This window comes from Cryptomeria japonica, chromosome 1 (genome assembly GCF_030272615.1).
Source record: "Cryptomeria japonica chromosome 1, Sugi_1.0, whole genome shotgun sequence".
NCBI classification, from domain to species: Eukaryota; Viridiplantae; Streptophyta; class Pinopsida; order Cupressales; family Cupressaceae; genus Cryptomeria; species Cryptomeria japonica.
In genome coordinates, this window is record NC_081405.1 from 486,233,507 (window position 1) to 486,252,941 (window position 19,435).

The 19,435-nt window shown below is 38.5% G+C and overlaps 1 protein-coding gene across 1 annotated transcript in view; it reads right to left on the bottom strand.

Annotated features, from left to right (window-relative positions):
- Window positions 1-274: 274 nt before the first annotated feature.
- Window positions 275-19,435, bottom strand: part of LOC131032179 (uncharacterized) — a 61,178-nt gene continuing 42,017 nt past the window's right edge. The window contains exon 4 of the transcript XR_009103398.2: window positions 275-1,398. The gene's annotated coding sequence lies outside the window, so the exon portion shown is untranslated. The remainder of the gene's footprint in view (window positions 1,399-19,435) is intronic.

The window sequence follows — 19,435 nt, forward strand, 5'->3', positions numbered from 1 at the left end:
TGGAACATGAAGACTTAACTTGGGAAACAAATAGCTAATGGAATTAAGGGTTGAGAAACTAGTCTAATTCTAAGATCAATGATAACAATGGATGATGTTTGGATGGACATGTTCCTTAAACTAAGTTTTGCTTTGCCATGCTAGGAACAACTTCACAAAACTAGTGCAATCTTCTAATGATGATAAAGGTTTTCATATCATGAACATTCATTCAAATACCCAAATATGATGCAACGAACATATATCCATAATTGAACTTAGCACAATAGCAAGGTTCAGGCTAACTTTGCACTGTGGCTTACAATCAGCAAACCACAAAAAGTATGAACCAAGGAATTATCAACATCCACACACTTATCCATCATAATCAATGAACTTCAACTAAAAATTGAAAAGTAACATGAATCCATGAAACATGTAGAAAGAAAAACACATTCCACCATATCTTCAAGGAAAAGAATGTTTATTCCCAAGTCTTGGCAACAATTTCAAGTTTCTTCCTCCTACTCTAACTGCTAATGTTCTACTAAATATTCTCTGCTACTCACTATTAACCTTTACAAATGAGAGAACTAAGCCTTATATAGAAGTTTCATTACATTTCAATGGCTCAAATTAATTCATAATCAACTCTCGAGATTACATAATGAAAACCCTAATTAGGATTAGTTACAATAACTCCATTTCGGCCAATGAGAAAATTATAATGATTTGAAGATGCATATTACATTGAATGTGAACCAATAAGAATTGAGGTTAGGTATCTTCAAATTTTGTGCCTCCATAGGATGAGTCAAGTTCATTGTATCTGAACATTTTGACTTTGGGCCCTTTGATTGGTTGAATGATGACCGAGTTGTAAACTCTACTTGCCTTGCAAAATTGGTTAATTTGCCTTGCTCCATTGAATCTTTCACCTTGGATTACTAGCATTGATTCTTGGATTCTAGAGGAAATCAAGATTGTAAAACATCATTTTGTATTTGTCACTATATTACTCCAAGACTTGACATGTCAATCCTCCTCATTCACCTTTGTGATGTTGTCTCATTTAACTTGTCTCTTACATTGATGTAGTTCTTGATTTCATGTTGAACACAACCTCCTGACTAAAATTCCTTCATGTTGTTAATGCTTGATCATCCTCGGGATGTAGGAAATATCTTCATTGTTATACTAGCCTTGATTTTGATTTTCTCATCCTTGTCATGTCTGTCTTTCCTTCATTTGTTCACCATCATGGTGAAGCCCTCTTCATGTCTTGAGCTAATCCTCATCTTCATTTTGATCTTGTGCATCTTGCATCCTTGTAGGACTTCATCTGCATCCATTTCCTTGCATGACCTTGTTGAGTCCTTCATCTTGCACCCTACATACACCACATTGCTTGCATCCAACCTGAAAAAGACAGAAAACATTTAAATCTTGATTATGAATGAAACCTAAGTAAACAAAATGCAAGATAATTCATAAAACTCACTTATTGAAACCCTTCAAAAATTTGAAAATCGTCCTCTTAAAACTTTTGGAAATGATGTTCCAAATCTAATTTTAGCAAAATTCGCTATCTCCAATATCCTTGGGTCCAATTTTCATGGTCTGAATTCCTTATGCTGATTGTGGCCTTGAATATCCCCTCCTTGTGCAAATTTGTTTCATTCCCTTAGAGAAAATTTCCTCGATTGATTTTGTTGTGTCTAAATCCTTGATGTGAACTTTAGAAGGTTAGATTTGAATTTGATTTGAATTAGGCGCTTCTCTCCTTCATTATATGTCTTGTTCTCAACAATCACACCTCTTCACCTTCATACACTTCCCGTCGACTTGCCTTAGAGACATTTTTTATGTTTGTTTTAATTAAAATTCACATTCTTTCACACTTAATGCTTAAACCGACATCATTTCACCTTTCATCGATATAGCAATTAAATTATGATCAATTGATGTGTAGCGCTTAAGGTTTTTTAAATTACAATTGAAGGTGGAAATTCGATGTGTATATGTACAAAATTTATCCTTATAAAATTCACTCAATCCTTGGTTCCTTCCACCAAATGCAATGGTGGAAAATTGACAGGTATAGGGACAAGGTTAGTCTCTATCCTGAACTCACATTATATTAGCATGTTTTATCCACAAGTGGAATGTTAACATGGATAAGGACAATTTGATCCTTATGGAATTTGATTTGTCCTTATGAATTTATTCACATTTTGCAAGCTTTAACATTGCGTGGAGAATCAATATGTATAGGGACTATTTGATCCTTATGGAATTTGATTTGTCCTTATGAATTTATTCACATTTTGCAAGCTTTAACATTGCGTGGAGAATCAATATGTATAGGGACTATTTAGTCCTTATAAAAATTCATTTTTCCTTTGCAAGTTTTATCTCTAGGTGGAAATTCGATAGGCACAAGTACAAAATTAGTCCTTGTGAAAATTTGCTCAATGCTTGCTAAGTAATTTGTCCAGTGGAAATTTAATCTATATAGGGGCAATTTAATCCCTACTTTTGTCATTGCTTTTGATGTGACTTCCCATAGGTAAGTTGAATTTTAGGCTTAAGGTGTAAAATCGATGCGTATAGGAACAAAATTCGATCCATATTTTTGTCATAAACCCCCTTAGGTAAGTTGATCTTGATGTGTTGAGTGGAAATTCAATTTCCATAGGGACAAATTAGTCCTTATGAATTTTCTCATAGTGGAAGTTTGATTTCCATAAAGACTTTTTGATCCTTAAATTTCTTCCTTGCCCAAATTGTTCAAATCACTTCACTCATTCAATCCCCCAAGTGGAAAATCGATTTTCTTAGGGACTTCTATAATCCTTGGTTTCAAGTCTCTCCCCAAGAGTGGAAAATTAATGGGTATAAACTGATGAGAATATGGACTTTTTACTTATTCATCATAAAATTCACATTAGCTTGCAACCACTTGGACAACTTAGCATTCTACATGACTTCCTTGCAATTTGACAGCTTTTTGCATTTTTTGACAATATTTCTTGCTTTGTGACAACCTTGAAGACACCCTTTCACTAAAGGTTAAAAGACACTACTACCAAGCCAAGACAACTAATAAAACGACTACCCTGAAAAGCAAAAAGTAGGGCTCCCCATTTGCAATGAGGCAATTTGTGAAAGCGTCACAACACTAACCTTCAATAAACACTTTAATTTTCTCTTTTAGAAAATGTATGAAATTAAATTACTTTATGAAAGAACATACTAAACTTCGGTAGATTTTAATTTGTAATAGATAATTGAACCATATGTCTTAGAAATATCAAAAAAACCAGGAATGCCAGATATTAATAAAAAATACAAGATATACTCAACCTAATAAATTTTCTGAAATTAAATTTAATGAATGTCAATCTTCCAAAATCGGTTTTAATAATCATGTCTTTCTGTCTATATAATTAAGGGTGTAACCACATACCAACTTCAAAATGAATATACATCGCAGTCGACATGGAATTATGAAAAAAAAAATCGCAATTTGTTAGGGCAGATTTATTACGATGGAATTGTCTTTGCGAGCTGTGAAACAGAAATTTATTGTTCTTGCAACTACGAGGAGTTTGTTATACAAAATAAATTGACAACAGAGATATAAATTCTTCTGACAGCAACTGGCAGTTAAGCTCTCCATGATCCTTGGTGGATTTATATAAAAAAAATATCATTAAATGCTGAATGCTTAATGACTGGCTTACTGTACTATCAACATCATTTAGCTGCATAAATTTTGGTATAAGAGACAAAATGATGGGCTTCTATAATATTTAACAGATTGATCTTCCAAATTTGGTTAACTACTATACTGCCATGCTGATGCTATATGCTGTTATAGAGATACAACATCAATGCCAAGTCCAGGCTATGTTGCACTTGATTAATGGAACATCTGCAAAAGATGGCTCATGAATAAAAACAGTTGCATCATGAATCTCAATGTTGGGCTACTCTGGATAGTTTTCTGATGTCGTATTTTAAAAATCTGGGTCTGAAAGGATGGCCTCAAAAGTATGGCTGAATTGAAAGACCATGCATTCATGTAATAAACAAATGTGACTGTTGGACTTCGATTCTCAAGGGGTTTTTGTGACCCTTGGAATCTCATGAACTTCTATATGTTGGATTTTCGAATGAAATAGATTACTTTTTGGCATGCTTCAATTCTATGCTTTCTGGTTCTTGTAAACAGAATTTACAATACCGTAGGTTCTCACTCAGGTGTTGTCATCCGAATCCATAATTCGGATCAGTGGTATTAGAGCAAGTTCGCTCTTGTATATCATATCACACGCGATCAACATATCAAAGATCGGGGTTGGAAACAAGGAATCATTCAAACTACCTTCCTTTGAGACGCACACGATCGCAGATGGCTAAGTTGCAGACCGACGATGACATTAAAGCATTAGTTGCAGATGCACTAACAAAAAAACGTGAAGAAATGATGGAGCAGTTCAAGCAAATGTTGGAAAGTCGCGGGTCACAAGCAAACCCACCATTCACAGGGTATACGCCATTCAAGGTGCAAGTGAATTTTGATATACCCACATTTCAAGGAAAGATCGATGCAGATGCTATTGATGATTGGGTTTCAAAACTGGAAAGATATTTCTCTATCAATCAGTTTTCAGATGAAGAGAAGATAGCTTTCGCTCTCCTCAAAGCTGAAAATCATGTGAAAGATTCGTGGGAAGCAAAGTTAGCATCCACGGCAGCAGAAAATGGCAGCACTTTTATTTTTGATCAAAAACCCACACAGGGAGAATTCATGGAGCACATAAAGGAAGAATATTTTCCTATTGATACATATGAACAGAAATATATGCAGTGGCAATTGCTTCGACAGAAGAAGGACCAAACTATTCAGGAATATACTAATATGTTTCATGCTTTAGCAGCAAAGCTTCCCATCAAAGATTGTGAGAAGCACCGAGTTTTGAAATATCAGAGTGGACTCCACAAGTACATCCAAACCGAAATGGAATTCTTGAACATAGAGACTTTACCTAGTGCATATAAATTTGCTACCAAAATTGCGAAGAAATTCAAACAGAAATGAAGGAGGTATAATTTCGCAAACAACAGATGGAAGGGTGAAGGTGGCAAAACTACATGGAAACAAACCTCTAAGGACCCCTCCCCCAATTCACCAACAAAAAAGACATGGAGTATGAAGAAGACACAAGAAAACGATATGTGGTGTGAATTCCATACAAGTCCCTCGAATAATACAAAAGATTGCAAAACCATAAAAAGCTTAATGATGGAGACGCATGAAGACAAGGCAGGATCTAAGGTAGCAGAAACTTGCACAGAAAGAAATCATGAACAGGTCATTGAGGCTGATCCATATGCCACGGTAGCTACTGCAAGGATATTGCCCCAGGAGGATGAGGAGAGATTGTTCCATTCACAAATGTGGGTCAGAGGAAAAGCCCTGCACTTTATCGTTGATAGCGGAAGTCAAAAGAACCTAATATCAGCAGAGACTGTGAAGAGACTGAATCTGAAAACAACAACCCACCCGCAACCCTATTCAATGGGATGGGTTAGTCAAGGAAGAGATATCCAAGTGCACCAACAGTGTCGTCTTTCATACTCCAGAAAGCCTTTCAAAGATGAGGTAATCTGTGATGTGGCTCCCTTAGATGTTTGTGATGTTCTGTTGGGACAACCATATATGTACCAGCGACATGATGTTTATGAGTCCAAGCCTCGCAGCGTGACCATCAAATTAGGTGCGTAGAAATACCAAATACCAGAGGTAAGCCCTGCATACACTACCTCTTTGATTAGTGCCAAGCAATGTAAGAGGTTGGTTGCCAAAACGGGAACATTCATTTTATTGATGATTCGTTCTGAAGAAGAAAGGAAATCAGTTTATAATTCTCATACCATCACAAACACCACAACACTGCAGAAAATATCAATGGATCAAATTTTGATGAATATGAAAATATGTTTAAGTTACCAACTGGGGTACCTACACACTGCCAAGTGAGACATACTATTGATTTGATGCCAGGAACTCCATTACCTAATGAACCAATCTACCGTAGGTCAGTATTAGAGAATAATGAGATTAAGAGGCAAATACAAGAATTGATTGAGAAGGGACATATTCGTCCAAGTGCATCACCCTGTGCAGCCCCATTGTTCTAGCAAAGAAAAAGGATAGAACCTGGAGACTTTGTATTGACTATAGGGCCTTGAATAAAATTTCAGTCAAAAATAGGTATCCATTTCCCCGGATAGATGACCTCTTGGACCAGCTTAGAGGGGCTCAATTCTTCACCAAAATTGATTTGAAATCACGGTACCATAAAGTACCAATTGAATCAGCCGATGTGTGGAAGACAGCTTTCAAATCTAAAGAGGGATTGTTTGAATGGCTAGTGTTGTCTTTGGTCTAACAAATGCTCCAGCGACATTCATGAGAATGATGAATGATATACTTAGACCATTCACTGATTCCTTCGTGGTGGTATATCTTGACGACATACTTATCTTCAACAAAACTTGGGAGGAACATTTGCAACATGTGGAAAAAATTCTCTCAACCTTACGAGATCATGAGCTTTATGCAAACAAAGAAAAGTGCTCCTTTGGTATGGAGAGTATCAGATACTTAAGATATGTTATTGACAGTGAAGGTGTCCATGTTGATCCGGAGAAGATACAAGTGATTAAGGATTGGTCGTCTCCTAGAAATCTCACAGAACTACGAAGTTTCCTCGGGTAGGCAAACTTTTATCGCAGATTTGTGTTGGGATTTTCCCATCTGTCTTGGCCTCTAAATCAATCAGTGAGGGGGCAGACACAAGCAAAGTTTAAATGGACAAGTGCTCAACAGGAAGCATTCGAGGGGCTAAAACGAAGGTTATGTTCTGCACCAATTTTATCTCTTCCTGACCTGCAACAGTCATTTGAAATGCAAACAAATGCATCAGACTATGCTCTAGGGGCAGTCCTCATGCAACATGGTCATCCAATTGCATATCACAATTAGACTTTTTCTAATACAGTGTGTCGATATGCTACTTACGACAAGGAACTGTATGCTATTGTTCAAGCCTGTAAGCAGTGGAAACATTACATTTTGGGTAAGGAGACTGTCATCCACACAGATCACAAACCCCTTCAATTTTTGCAAACACAAGAGAAGTTGCAGAATGATCAATATCAACGATGGTCAGCATATCTTCAACAATTTCACCTCAATATTCGCCACAAGAATGGAAATACTAACAAAGTAGCGGACTATTTGAGCAGGCCTCCAATTGTAGCCATAAGTATGGTTTTGAACTCATGTGGTCATCAAACTGAAGCCTGGGCTTGCTTGTATGAGAACGATGTTGAATTTGCAGATGTTTATAATCAATTAGTGAAGGGACATCAAGTGAATGACTTCTATTTGCAAGACGGAATGCTTTGTCACCTTGGCCAAATTTGTGTGCCCAGAACGCAAAAAGTTGATATGGGAAGCTCACTATAGTAAGGTTGCTGGTCACTTTGGTATAAGTAAGACTACTGCTATACTTCAGAAGTATTTCTATTGGCCAAAATTGTGAAATGATGTTATTTCATATATTCAAGCTTGTACCGCATGTGCTATTGCTAAGCCTGCCAATCGTAAACTTGGGTTGTACTCACCACTTCCTGTTCCTGAAAAACCTTGGCACTCAGTTTCTATGGACTTTATGTCTGGTCTTCCTACCACCAAAAGAGGCCATGATTGTGTGTATGTTGTGGTAGATAGGTTCTCGAAAATGGCAGTAATAGTGGCATGTAAAAAAACAATTTCTGCAGAGGACACTGCAAAGCTATTCTTTGAATACATTTGGGTTCATTTTGGTCTGCCGAATACCATTATCTTGGATAGGGACAACAGGTTTCTTAGTAAGTTCTGGTCTACACTATGGGAAAAGATGGACACAAAATTAACAAAGTCTACTGCTTTCCACCCTCAAACAGATGGCCAAACAGAGGTAGTGAATCGGATGATCATACACATCCTACGAATGTACCACTCAAAACATCCCCGCACATGGGATGAAAGTCTTCCATATGTTCAGCATAGCTACAATAGAGCAATTCACAGTTCAACTGGCCACAGCCCATTTGAGGTTTGTCTTGGTTATCAGCCACTTGCACCCATGGACGTTGCCATACCACTTATTCAATCTAATCTGGTTCCACATGTTGGTAAGGAGGAAGATAAGGCAACCCAGTTCATCGAGAGAATTCATCATCTACAACAAGAAGTTCATGAAATTTTGGAACACACCAATAAGAAGTATAAGGAGAGACATGATGAGCATCATACTCATAATTTTCAAGTCGGGGACAAGGTGTAGTTGCATATCTAGAAGGAACGATAGCAGGGTGCCAATAGGAAGCTTCGTCCTCTGCGTTATGGGCCATACACCATCATCAAGCAAGTTGGTGATAATGCTTTTGAGCTTAATTTACCTCCATTTCTGGGTCTTCATCTAGTCTTCAATGTGGAACTCTTGAAGCCATATTTTTCTCCACTATTAGATGTTGCAGATGTGGCAGAAACAATCTCCACTACAGAATTGAATCCAAATGCAGCTACCCCATTCCAATGCGATCAGATTGTGGACACCATGGTGAAAACACTCAAACAGCAGCAGATTTACTTGTACAAAGTGGTTCGAGCAGGGCAGATTGCTCAACAAGGAAAATGGTTTACCAGAGAGAAGCTTCAAGAACGTTTTCCTCATCTCATTCAGAGTGTTGATGCAATGCGGCCCATTGCTTTCCAAGGGGGAAGTAATGATCAGAAGAAAATTTGAAATAGTTGAAAAAAATATTTCCATATTTTTTTAGTTTTTCTAGATATTAGTAAATGGCATTTTTGAAGGCCTTCAAGGCATTTTTAGCCCTTGAAAGTGGCGAAAGAACTCTTGGAGACCTTTCCAACGAGTTAAACGGCTCGTAATTTCAAGTCCCATGCAGAAAGTTATGCCTAGTTAAAGTTAGGACAAATTTTATATAGTTTTTTGAAAAATTACATTGGTTTAGATTTTATTATGTAATAAACAAATGTAACTATTGGACTTCGATTCTCAAGGGGTTTTTGTGACCCTTGGAATCTCATGAACTTCTATATGTTGGATTTTCGAATGAAATAGATTACTTTTTGGCATGCTTCAATTCTATGCTTTCTGGTTCTTGTAAACAAAATTTACAATACCGTAGGTTCTCACTTAGGTGTTGTCATCCGAACCCATAATTCGGATCACCAAGGATGTCATAGATATAGCACACTCTGCATCTCCAAAGCCAAAAGCCTGACATCGAGACAACATAGAGATCTGAAGCAACAAATATACCCAGAATTCAATTGCAAAACTTTACCTCTAAATTTGCCTTTGCTAATGCACTTCAGATGCGAATGAACAGCCATACATGGGGAATGTCAATAGCATTGATTCCCTCTTCTACAAATCAAAACTTAATTTATAGGTGCGAATGAGGCAGCTTTCTAGGAAAAAATCAAAATCCATCGAATCCAATATGGAAACTTGCCTTTCTTGAAAGGATATGTTTATCAAATGCAATTCATTCTAATTTTTGTGTCTATCAAAAATACATTCCTAAACACAGATTGTAGGAATAATTATGCTTATCTGATGTTCATGTTTTTCTTTCACTGATGTTTTATGCGAGCTGCCATTGTAATATTACTGTGTAATAAGTGAAAAAAAACTGCTTCATAAAATTTGCAACAAAAAAATAGTTTAAGTGAACAACATTCTAATAAATCTACCCTTATAGCTTCAACTTTTAGGCCAATGATATCGCTGATAGATAATTTTGAACATTGTTTTATTTAAAAATCATTCAATTTATTTTATAAAAAGATAAATATGAAAAGAAAATGATTTGTAAAAATTTATATAATAAAATTTATAAATTTGATTGGGTCAAAACAGATCTAATAATCGCTATTTAAGTACATTGCCTCCGCTATAGTTCCATGCTGAGGCAGGAACTAATAATAAGAAGGATATTCATTATGTTTTCTGTTTGGTGTTAAAAGGTAAGTATTTACTGCATGATGTGTTGTGTGTTGCTATTCATTTCTCGTCTTATTGGATGGATTCTTATCAAGAGTTGAGTTAATGACTTGCAAATTTGAAAATAGAGATTAATCTGCATTAGAAGTGCTGCTTTTTTAAGCTGATCTTTGTTTGGTAATGCATATTTCAACCATATTTCCCTTCTATTCTACTGTGTTCGTTGCTGTACCTACAACAGGATTATTTAACTGGCAGCAACAGAGGTTGTCTGCATCACTATACCTTCCAAACACAAAGTGGGAGCAAGTAGGAATTGCATGTGATATACTTGGAAAAGAAGCTTTATGAGCTTCTTGTTCTTAACTACAATTTTGCATATTTCATTCAATACATGCAACAGGAAATTCTCAAAGGAGAGGAAAGATAAAGGAAAACATAAGGAAAATCTCAGGTGATCAACATGAAAATTAGAAGAAAAGAGTAAGGAAATGGCATGTGCAATAGTAACAATATTTGATTAAAGCAAGGAATTAAAATCTAGACTTGCGTGGAGATGGCTCGCAAGGATATAAAAGGGGCTCTTTATGAAACATTTTTTTTTTGAATTCTTAGGTGCTTAAGTTTATTAACTGTCATTTTAAAAATAATAAAAAACCAGCTCTACTATCCAATTGGGCACCGGCAAACAAAGCCAGCTGAAGACTAATTTCAAAACTGACCAAATAATTGCTGCTGCTACCTGTTGTGACGTATTCACACATTGCCCCATTGCAAATGGGGACCCCTACTTTTTGCTTTCTAGGGTTAGTTTTCTTTGCTTGGTTGTCTGGTCTTGGCTATTAATCTGATCCGCAAAAAGTAGATAATTGTTTGGCACTGAAAATTCCTTCAAAACTTTACCAATTCATACAAACTGAGCTTTCGAATGAAACCCTCCCTGAAGACCAAATTCAGAAGATATCACACTCCCTCAAATGGTTGCACAATTGAAGAATTTCCACTCTCCAATGGCTGAAGTCAAAACCCCGGTTCCTTCTTCTCACAAACTTCACCAATTCCAAAATGCATAATTCACCATAATTCCTCCTCCCTTTTTCAAAAGCCTTATATACTTTTCCAAGAGAGTTCGATTTCTCAAGAAGCCATTAAATTGCATTTAATAAAATTAAATAGATATAACATGTGCACTTTAAAAACTTCATTAAAAACTTTGGAGTTGGCGCCCAATAATTAATCATTTAATTTGGCCCCCCCTTTTAATGATGATTTGACCCTCAAGTAACTTATGAAATAAAGTTACATTATAACTTTATAATATGATCCTTTAAAATCATTAATGTTTATTTTGACCAAATAAACATTAATATCTCCATAATTACTCAATAACACTGAACGCCGTCTGAACCGGGGACTAAGCAGATGAAACTACACATGACCAAACGCCTTACTAAATTAGTAAGGGTCCCTCTCTATCAAATCCTGACTTACTATAAATAGTAAGTTGAGCATACGGAGTGCAAATGAAGCCAAACGAAAGCCAACCTTGCAAAACTCTATCTACTGGAGAAGCTGCATCCCTCAAAGGACCCTCTATTCAATCTTATTAGCCTACGAGGGTCAGTGATAGGCTAATCTACCAAGCTGACAGATGTCAACTAGAAGGGGACATCACAGTCCGCCCCTCCTAAAATTGCTTGTCCTCAAGCAATCTCAACTCCGGATGTTGTAAAATCTCCTCGTTCTCCCAAGTAGCATCCTCCACCGGCAAATCCTTCCATTTCACCAAGTACTCTGTGATAGTATGTCTCTTGAAATTCCTCTCCCTGAACTCAATGATAGCCTCGGGTACAAGTATCAACTTCCCCTCATCATCCAGGGGTGGTAAAACTATATAAGGAACAATACGGTGTCCTAACACCTTTTTGAGACATGACACGTGAAACACATTGTGTACTCTGCTATCTGTCGGTAAATCCAACTCATAAGCCACCTCACCTACACGCCTGGTCACTTTGAAAGGACCATAATATCGTGGCTTGAGCTTCTCTGCTCCGCTCTTTCTGAGAGTAGACTGCCGATATGGCTGCAACATCAAATACACCATGTCTCCTACCTCAAATGACCTCTCTGTCCTCTTCTAATCAGCATATTGCTTTTGTTGATTCTGTGCCTTGGCTATATTCTCCTTAAGAGCCTTTACAATGTCTTGGCTCTCCTGTAGAATGTCTCCTGCACTAGGCACCCTACTGTCACTCAGCAATAAGTCAATGAAACTAGGAGGCTCATACCCGTACAGTGCTGTAAATGGTGTCATCTGAATGGGCATGTGGTGAGTGGTATTGTAACAATACTCACAGAGGTAAATCCACTTCACCCATGCCTTCTGCTGCCCTAAAATGTCGTTCCTGAGGTATCCCTCCACCCATTTGTTAACTATCTCAATCTGACCATCAGTCTGAGGGTGGTAACTGGTGCTCGGTGTAAGATTAGTCTCACAAAGTCTGAAAAGCTCCTGCCAAAAAATGGCTCATGAACTGAGTATCCCTGTCACTGACAATGGTTTGAGGCAAGCCATGTAATCTGAATACCTCCCTAAAGAACAACTCTGCTACCTGAATAGTTGAATAAGTGGTGGTGATCGAATAGAAGTGTGCATACTTCGTCAAACGATCTACAACCACAAATATGTAATCACATCCCTATGCCCTCGGCAATCCTGTGATGAAATCCATAGATAAACATTCCCACTTCCTATCAGGTATTGGAAGTGGCTGAAGTAAACCAACAGGGTATGTATGCTCCTGTTTATTCTGTTGACAAACAGGGCACTCTCTAACATACTGTAGAACATCCGCCTTGAGCCCTTTCCAAGTAAAGCGCTCGCGAACCTGTCTGCAGGTTTTGAAAAACCCAGGATGTCCTACCATCGGTTCACCATGAAAGAACCGCAGTACCCTACTCCTCATCTCCGATCCTGGGATCAAGTACACTCTGCCCTTGTAAATGATCAAGTCATTTATAACTGTATATCTATTGTCCACTACTGATCCCTCTATCAAACCTACAGCCCAGCTATCTTTGGCATACTCTGCCAGTATAATATGATACCAATCCTCTGCTATTTGGACCATAGAACTCAGGTGAGGACGTCGTGACAAGGCATCTACAACAACATTTTGTGTGCCTTTGATATAAGTAATATCAAAGTTATAGGCCTGAAGTTTGCTGACCCACTTTTGTTGCCTGTCATTCAAGTCACGTTGCCCAAGGAAATGCCTCAAACTATTGTGGTCAGTCTTGATGCAAAACTTGTTGCCCCCTAGGTACTGTCTAAACTTGGCCAATGCATGCATTATGGCCAACATTTCCTTATCATAAATGTTGTAACTCCTCTCAGGTCCACGGAGTTTCCTGCTCTCATATGCAATAGGGTGCTTGTCCTGCATAAGCACCGCATCAATGCCCTCACCAAAGGCATCACACTGTAACTCAAATGACTTTGAAAAGTCAGGTGTAGCAAGTACTGGACATGAAGTCATGAGCTCCTTGCACCTATCAAAACACTCCTGGACCTCAAGAGTCCACAAGAAGGTACCCTTCTTCATCAAATCTGTCAAAGGTGTTGCATGGCGTGAATAACCGTTAACAAAACGGCGATAAAAACCACATAGGCCCAAGAAACCACGCAACTGAGTAAGGTTCACAGGAGTAGGCCAATCTACAATAGCACAGATCTTCTCCGGATCCATCTGCACTCCCTCTGCATTGATAATATGGCCTAAGTACAATAACTCAGTCATCCCAAGGTCACATTTGGATTCCTTGGCATACAAGGACTCCCTATCCAGAATGCTCAAAATTGTATCTAAGTGACTGAAATGCTCCTCCCAAGTGCGACTGTAAACCAGTATATCATCAAAGAACACCAATACTGATTTCCTCAACTGATGTCGAAATACTTTGTTCATTGTGGACTGGAAAGTAGCAGGTGCATTGGTTAGCCCAAATGGCATAACCACAAACTCAAAATGTCCATAATGACAACGAAAAGCAGTCTTCTCAATATCCTGCTCACAGACACTAATCTGGTGATAGCCTGAACTCAAATCAATCTTTGAGAAATAACAGGCGCCGTGTAACTCATCTATGAGCTCATCAATACGCGGAATGGGATATCTGTTTTTTTATCGTCCTCTCATTAAGGACCCTGTAATCAATACACATCCGCAATGTGCCATCCTTCTTCACCAGAACAACTGAAGAAGCAAAGGGGGACGTACTAGGCCGAATATGTCCCATAGCCAGAAGCTCCTAAATAGTCTTCTCTATTTCATCTTTCAGGCGCTTCGGATGTCTGTATGGAGTAATCATTACTGGCTTCACACCCTCCTCTAGCTCAATGATGTGCTCAAAACCCCTATCTGGTGGCCTCCTTGGTGGTATGTCACTGAAAACCTTATTATGTTTGGTTCTCAGTATCTGAATATCAGGGTGATATTCAACTTTCTGAACATCCTCGTGCATAGGCATAATCATACACTCTGCTGCCCACTCATTCTATTCGTGGCATGCAAGCCTCTCCATCCGCCTGAGTGTAATCATCCTAAAGTTGTTGTCCTTAATAGCTTTCAGCACATGTGTCTTTCCATCAACAATGTAACCATCTCCATCTCAGTTTTGAACTCATAATTATTTACACGCAATGGGAGTTGTGTAATCATCCTGTTACACTTTAAAGTGTAACCATCTGCCACCCTCACTCGGATGCTCTCAAACTCCTCTGTTTGGATTCCTCTCTTCTCAACTAATCTGGCATCAATGAAATTATGCGTGGCTCCAGTATCTAGCAGGGTAATAACTTTCTGACCAGCAAGTACTCCTCTCAATCTAAATGACCCCTCCTGCTGAATACTAGTGAGAAGTGCCTCCTTAAGGTGTTCATCACCTTCTACATCCATCTTATCAAGTCTCTGTAGACCCTATGTGTCATTTTCAGCCTCTAAATCATCATAAACAGCAGGCTGATCTTCTTGATTAGATTCTGAATCCTCATAATATGCCCACATTACTCGGTTTGCCTTGCCCTTAGGCCTCAAAGGACAATCATGGTTTCCATCATATGGACCTTTGCAATAAAAACATAATTTCTTCTTCTTTAAATCGTTAAGTGTCTCACGATCTAAGGGGGCAGCTGCTGACTTCCCTTTGAAATCATTTCTAAAGTCTGATTTTTCTTTCCCCTTGCTGTAATTTTTATTATCTCGGAAGGATGTTGATCCTTTAGACCCAAATTTATTCTGTGTGGCTGTCATATCCATACTTCGTGCCTTTTTGATAGCAAGTAGAAGTGTTGGAGGATCAAATGCTTTGACCCAACCTTTCAAAGGCTCCATGAGTCCCTCTATAAACAAGACTACTAACCGCTGATTTGACATGTTATTCACCATGCATGATAACTTCAAGAACTCTAAAACATACACTTCCAAGTTCCCTGTTTGTTTCAGCTGTGCCAACTCACGGAAATAAGACTTTGGGTCTCTCTTATCAAACCTCTCCACCAACAAATCAGCAAACTCCTGATAAGTGGTAATCTCATCATGTTGGAGTGTGATGAGTCCATTATGCCACCACTCATGTGTAGTACTGTCCAAATGTAAGGTTGCAAACTTAATTGCATCCCTTTCAGTCATGGGTCTCAATGTGAAGTACGTATCCAGTTTATGGATCCAGGACCTAGCTGTAACTGCACCACTGCCATCATAATAAGGTAGAGTGAGCTTGCTTGTGGCAAACTCAAGATCTCTATGTTGGGAACGAGGCCTCCTCTCCTGCCTATTTCTCTCTACCTCCCATTTTTGCCTCATGAACTGATCGAAATTCAGATTCCGCCTAACATCAGGTGGAAGAAGACTCCACTCATCATGTACAGTCATGACATTATCAACAAAGACAGGCTCTGCCTCAACTCTAGCAACATCCTCAGGTTCCTCTACCAAGAAATTAGGCCTTGAAGGCCTGTCAACTATGCGAGTAGCTGCCCTGTAAGGTCTAGGAATACTAGCTACACTTCTATTATCCGCATGTTCCTGATTGGGTCTGTTTGGAGGATTCATGCGCTCCATCATGGTAGTGAGTGCCTATAAAGCCTGAGCAACCTGCTGCTGCCCCGTAGCCATAGTCCTAAAAAACTCTCGTCTCCTCATCCCCAGCTCTATGCCCTCCGGGTGGGCTGCCTGAATGCCTATCACCCATAGTGTCTGAATGCCTGTTAAAACCCTGCTCTCCTTCAAGGAGGGCTCTGTTGCATGTGTAATATCTGTGCGAACCCACTTCCTTTGACTGCATGAAATTTCTAAACCCTTAGGATGGCAGGATTTAGCTATGATACCACTGTAGAAACCCTAGTTTCTCAATTTTGTAACCCCTTGTTTTGCAAGATTCAAAAAAAAGTAGAGTATAGTGCTTTCCAAGGGTTTCTTGTAAGTATTTGTTCCCAGAGCAATTAAAACATGAAATTCGATATGCAACAATATATGAACAGCAAGCAATTTCCTTATTTGCATTCAATCATTCAGTACAACTTAGCAAAGTCACACCAACATGTTGACATACAGCAGATATATATTTATTCTATTTCCCAATATTTGCTAATGTAATCTTTTCAATCAAACCTGAGCTTGATAACTCCCTACAACTTGGAATTTGACCAGCAATTATACTCCTGTTGCTATGGTTCGGCCAGCATAATTAATTCGCACCAGTCTGAAGGTGCTGCAAATTGACCAGCAATTGTTGCGTACATCTTCTAAAACCCTAGCGCCCCCTTCTGCAGCAAATCCGAGATTTTTGACAGCCTGCAGGTATTAATTTGAACCCTAGGAGCATGTACAGCCCTGCATTAGTATGGCCTGCAACTGATTTAAAATAAGTCCTCAAAAATGCTGATGGAATTCGTTGAATTCCCTTGCCCAAGGTTGGAATCTGATCCGCAAAAAGTAGATAATTGTTTGGCACTGAAAATTCCTTCAAAACTTTACCAATTCATACAAACTGAGCTTTCGAATGAAACCCTCCCTGAAGACCAAATTCAGGAGATATCACACTCCCTCAAATGGTTGCACAATTGAAGAATTTCCGCTCTCCAATGGCTGAAGTCGAAACCCTAGTTCCTTCTTCTCACAAACTTCACCAATTCCAAAATGCATAATTCACCATAGTTCCTCCTCCCTTTTTCAAAAGCCTTATATACTTTTCCAAGAGAGTTCGATTTCTCATGAAGCCATTAAATTGCATTTAAAAAAATTAAATAGATATAACATGTGCACTTTAAAAACTTTGGAGTTGGCACCCAATAATTAATCATTTAATTTCCCCCCCCCCCCCCTTTAATGATGATTTGACCCTCAATTAAGTTATGAAATAAAGTTACATTATAACTTTATAATATGATCCTTTAAAATCATTAATGTTTATTTTGACCAAATAAACATTAATATCTCCATAATTACTCAATAACACTGAACGTCGTCTGAACCGGGGACTAAGCAGATGAAACTACTGTTGCGACCTTTTTCACACATTGCCCCATTGCAAATGGGGACCCTCCCTTTTCCTGCTTTCTAGGGTTTTTGTTAGTGTCCCGTGGCCTTCCGCTTCAGTTTTGCCAAGCATTGCTCAGTTTTGAACAGTTGGAGTCCTAGAGATTGAAAGCTAGTTTTTGCAAACCAAGTAATACCAGAGCCCGGATACCGTCAGAGTGCCTAGAAAGGCCAAAGAATGAAGATCGGAATTGATTTAGACGAATTTGAACTTTCTATTTTTAGAAAGTTTTCTTTATTGCTTTTTCATATTTTTTAGGAAGTTTCGTTTTTGGTTTTTTTAGCCCAATCCCCGATATGGCTATTTTTAGAAAGTTTTCCCTATTTTTTAGGGATCTCTGCTTTTTTCTTTTTCAGAGTGGGGACCTAGGGTTTGCACTGATACCACTGACCTGCTTCAATCGCGACCCAAAATTTCAAAGTTTTGACCTAAAATGCTAGTTTCCTACATTTTAGGGGTCATGATGCTTCAGATGGTTTGCCTGAGTGTGGATTTCAAATTTCAAGTCAATTTGGTTAAAATTGGTTAGATTTCCAAAGAGATAACCAAAACTACCAAGGGAATAACCAATATTTCCGGAATAATAATCAAGTTCCCCAGAAGAGAATATGGAATGTAGGGCCTAACAATGGTACTGTGCCGTCTCCCTTGGATAGCCAACCTGCTGCAGACAATCGTCCTGCAGAAAGTATTCCTAGTTGAAGCTGCATTATCAAGGTGGTGTAGGTTGCATAATACTGATCAACATTCCGAGTTACAATGCTATGAATTCCAAGTAGCAGCAGATATTTTCCGGAGCGAGAAAAGGAATTTAGAAGCAGAAGAGGCTCCAACGACTAGATATGAGATTGTTCCCGTAACAAGGTATGACCAAGCTTTAGTCATAGAAAATGTTAGATTCCCATCCCAGAATGGTTTATCATAACAGCCCAGTCAAAGATTTCCACCAGCATCTGCCAATAGCCTCGTGGAAGCACCACAAGGTCAAATCAAGCCTGAAGTCCAATTGGTGTCAAACCAACCAGCCACAATTAACGGCTATAGTTTTCCCCTATTATACAATAGTGTTTTGGTAGAAGGGACTAGATAAGTGCAAGCATTCCAGGAAACATCTGGAAACCAACCCCGGGTATACCAGAGGAATACTCGATATAATGAGCCTTTAACCACGTCTATTCCTCCCAACAACTTCCAAACCCCACCAAATCCCAATGCAAAAATTTTGCCCAGGGATTCTCCTGAATATCGCCAACAGAATGTCCAACCTAGCAGAACAAGACCCATCAACTCTCCTCAAGTTGACCAAAGGCGACCAACAATTCCCCAACCAGAGCTAGTTCAAACTCAAGCAAAAGACAGTCCCAAAGATGAGTTGAAGAGGTTAAGTTCATTCATATTAGAGGAATTCAAGAGGATAAAAGTCAGTCTGCCTTTGATTGAATTGATGAAAATTCATGAAATTAGAGAAACAATCTTTGGCAATATTACTGAAGTTGTTGCACCAAGAATCCCTCCGCCAAATACGGTAAATAGAGTAGTCAATATTCCTGCTAATACCAATGTTGTATCATCCGATGTTCCACAACAACCTCCAAATTTTGTAGGCATGATACATACATCAATTGAAAACCAAGAGAACATTACACCAGAAGAGGTCCTTATGGACACAAACATATTCCAAGAAAAAATTCTGGCAAATGAATTACCACAGACCTCACAAAGAGGAGATTTTCTCTTCAAGGAGCAAGAAGAGAAACAAG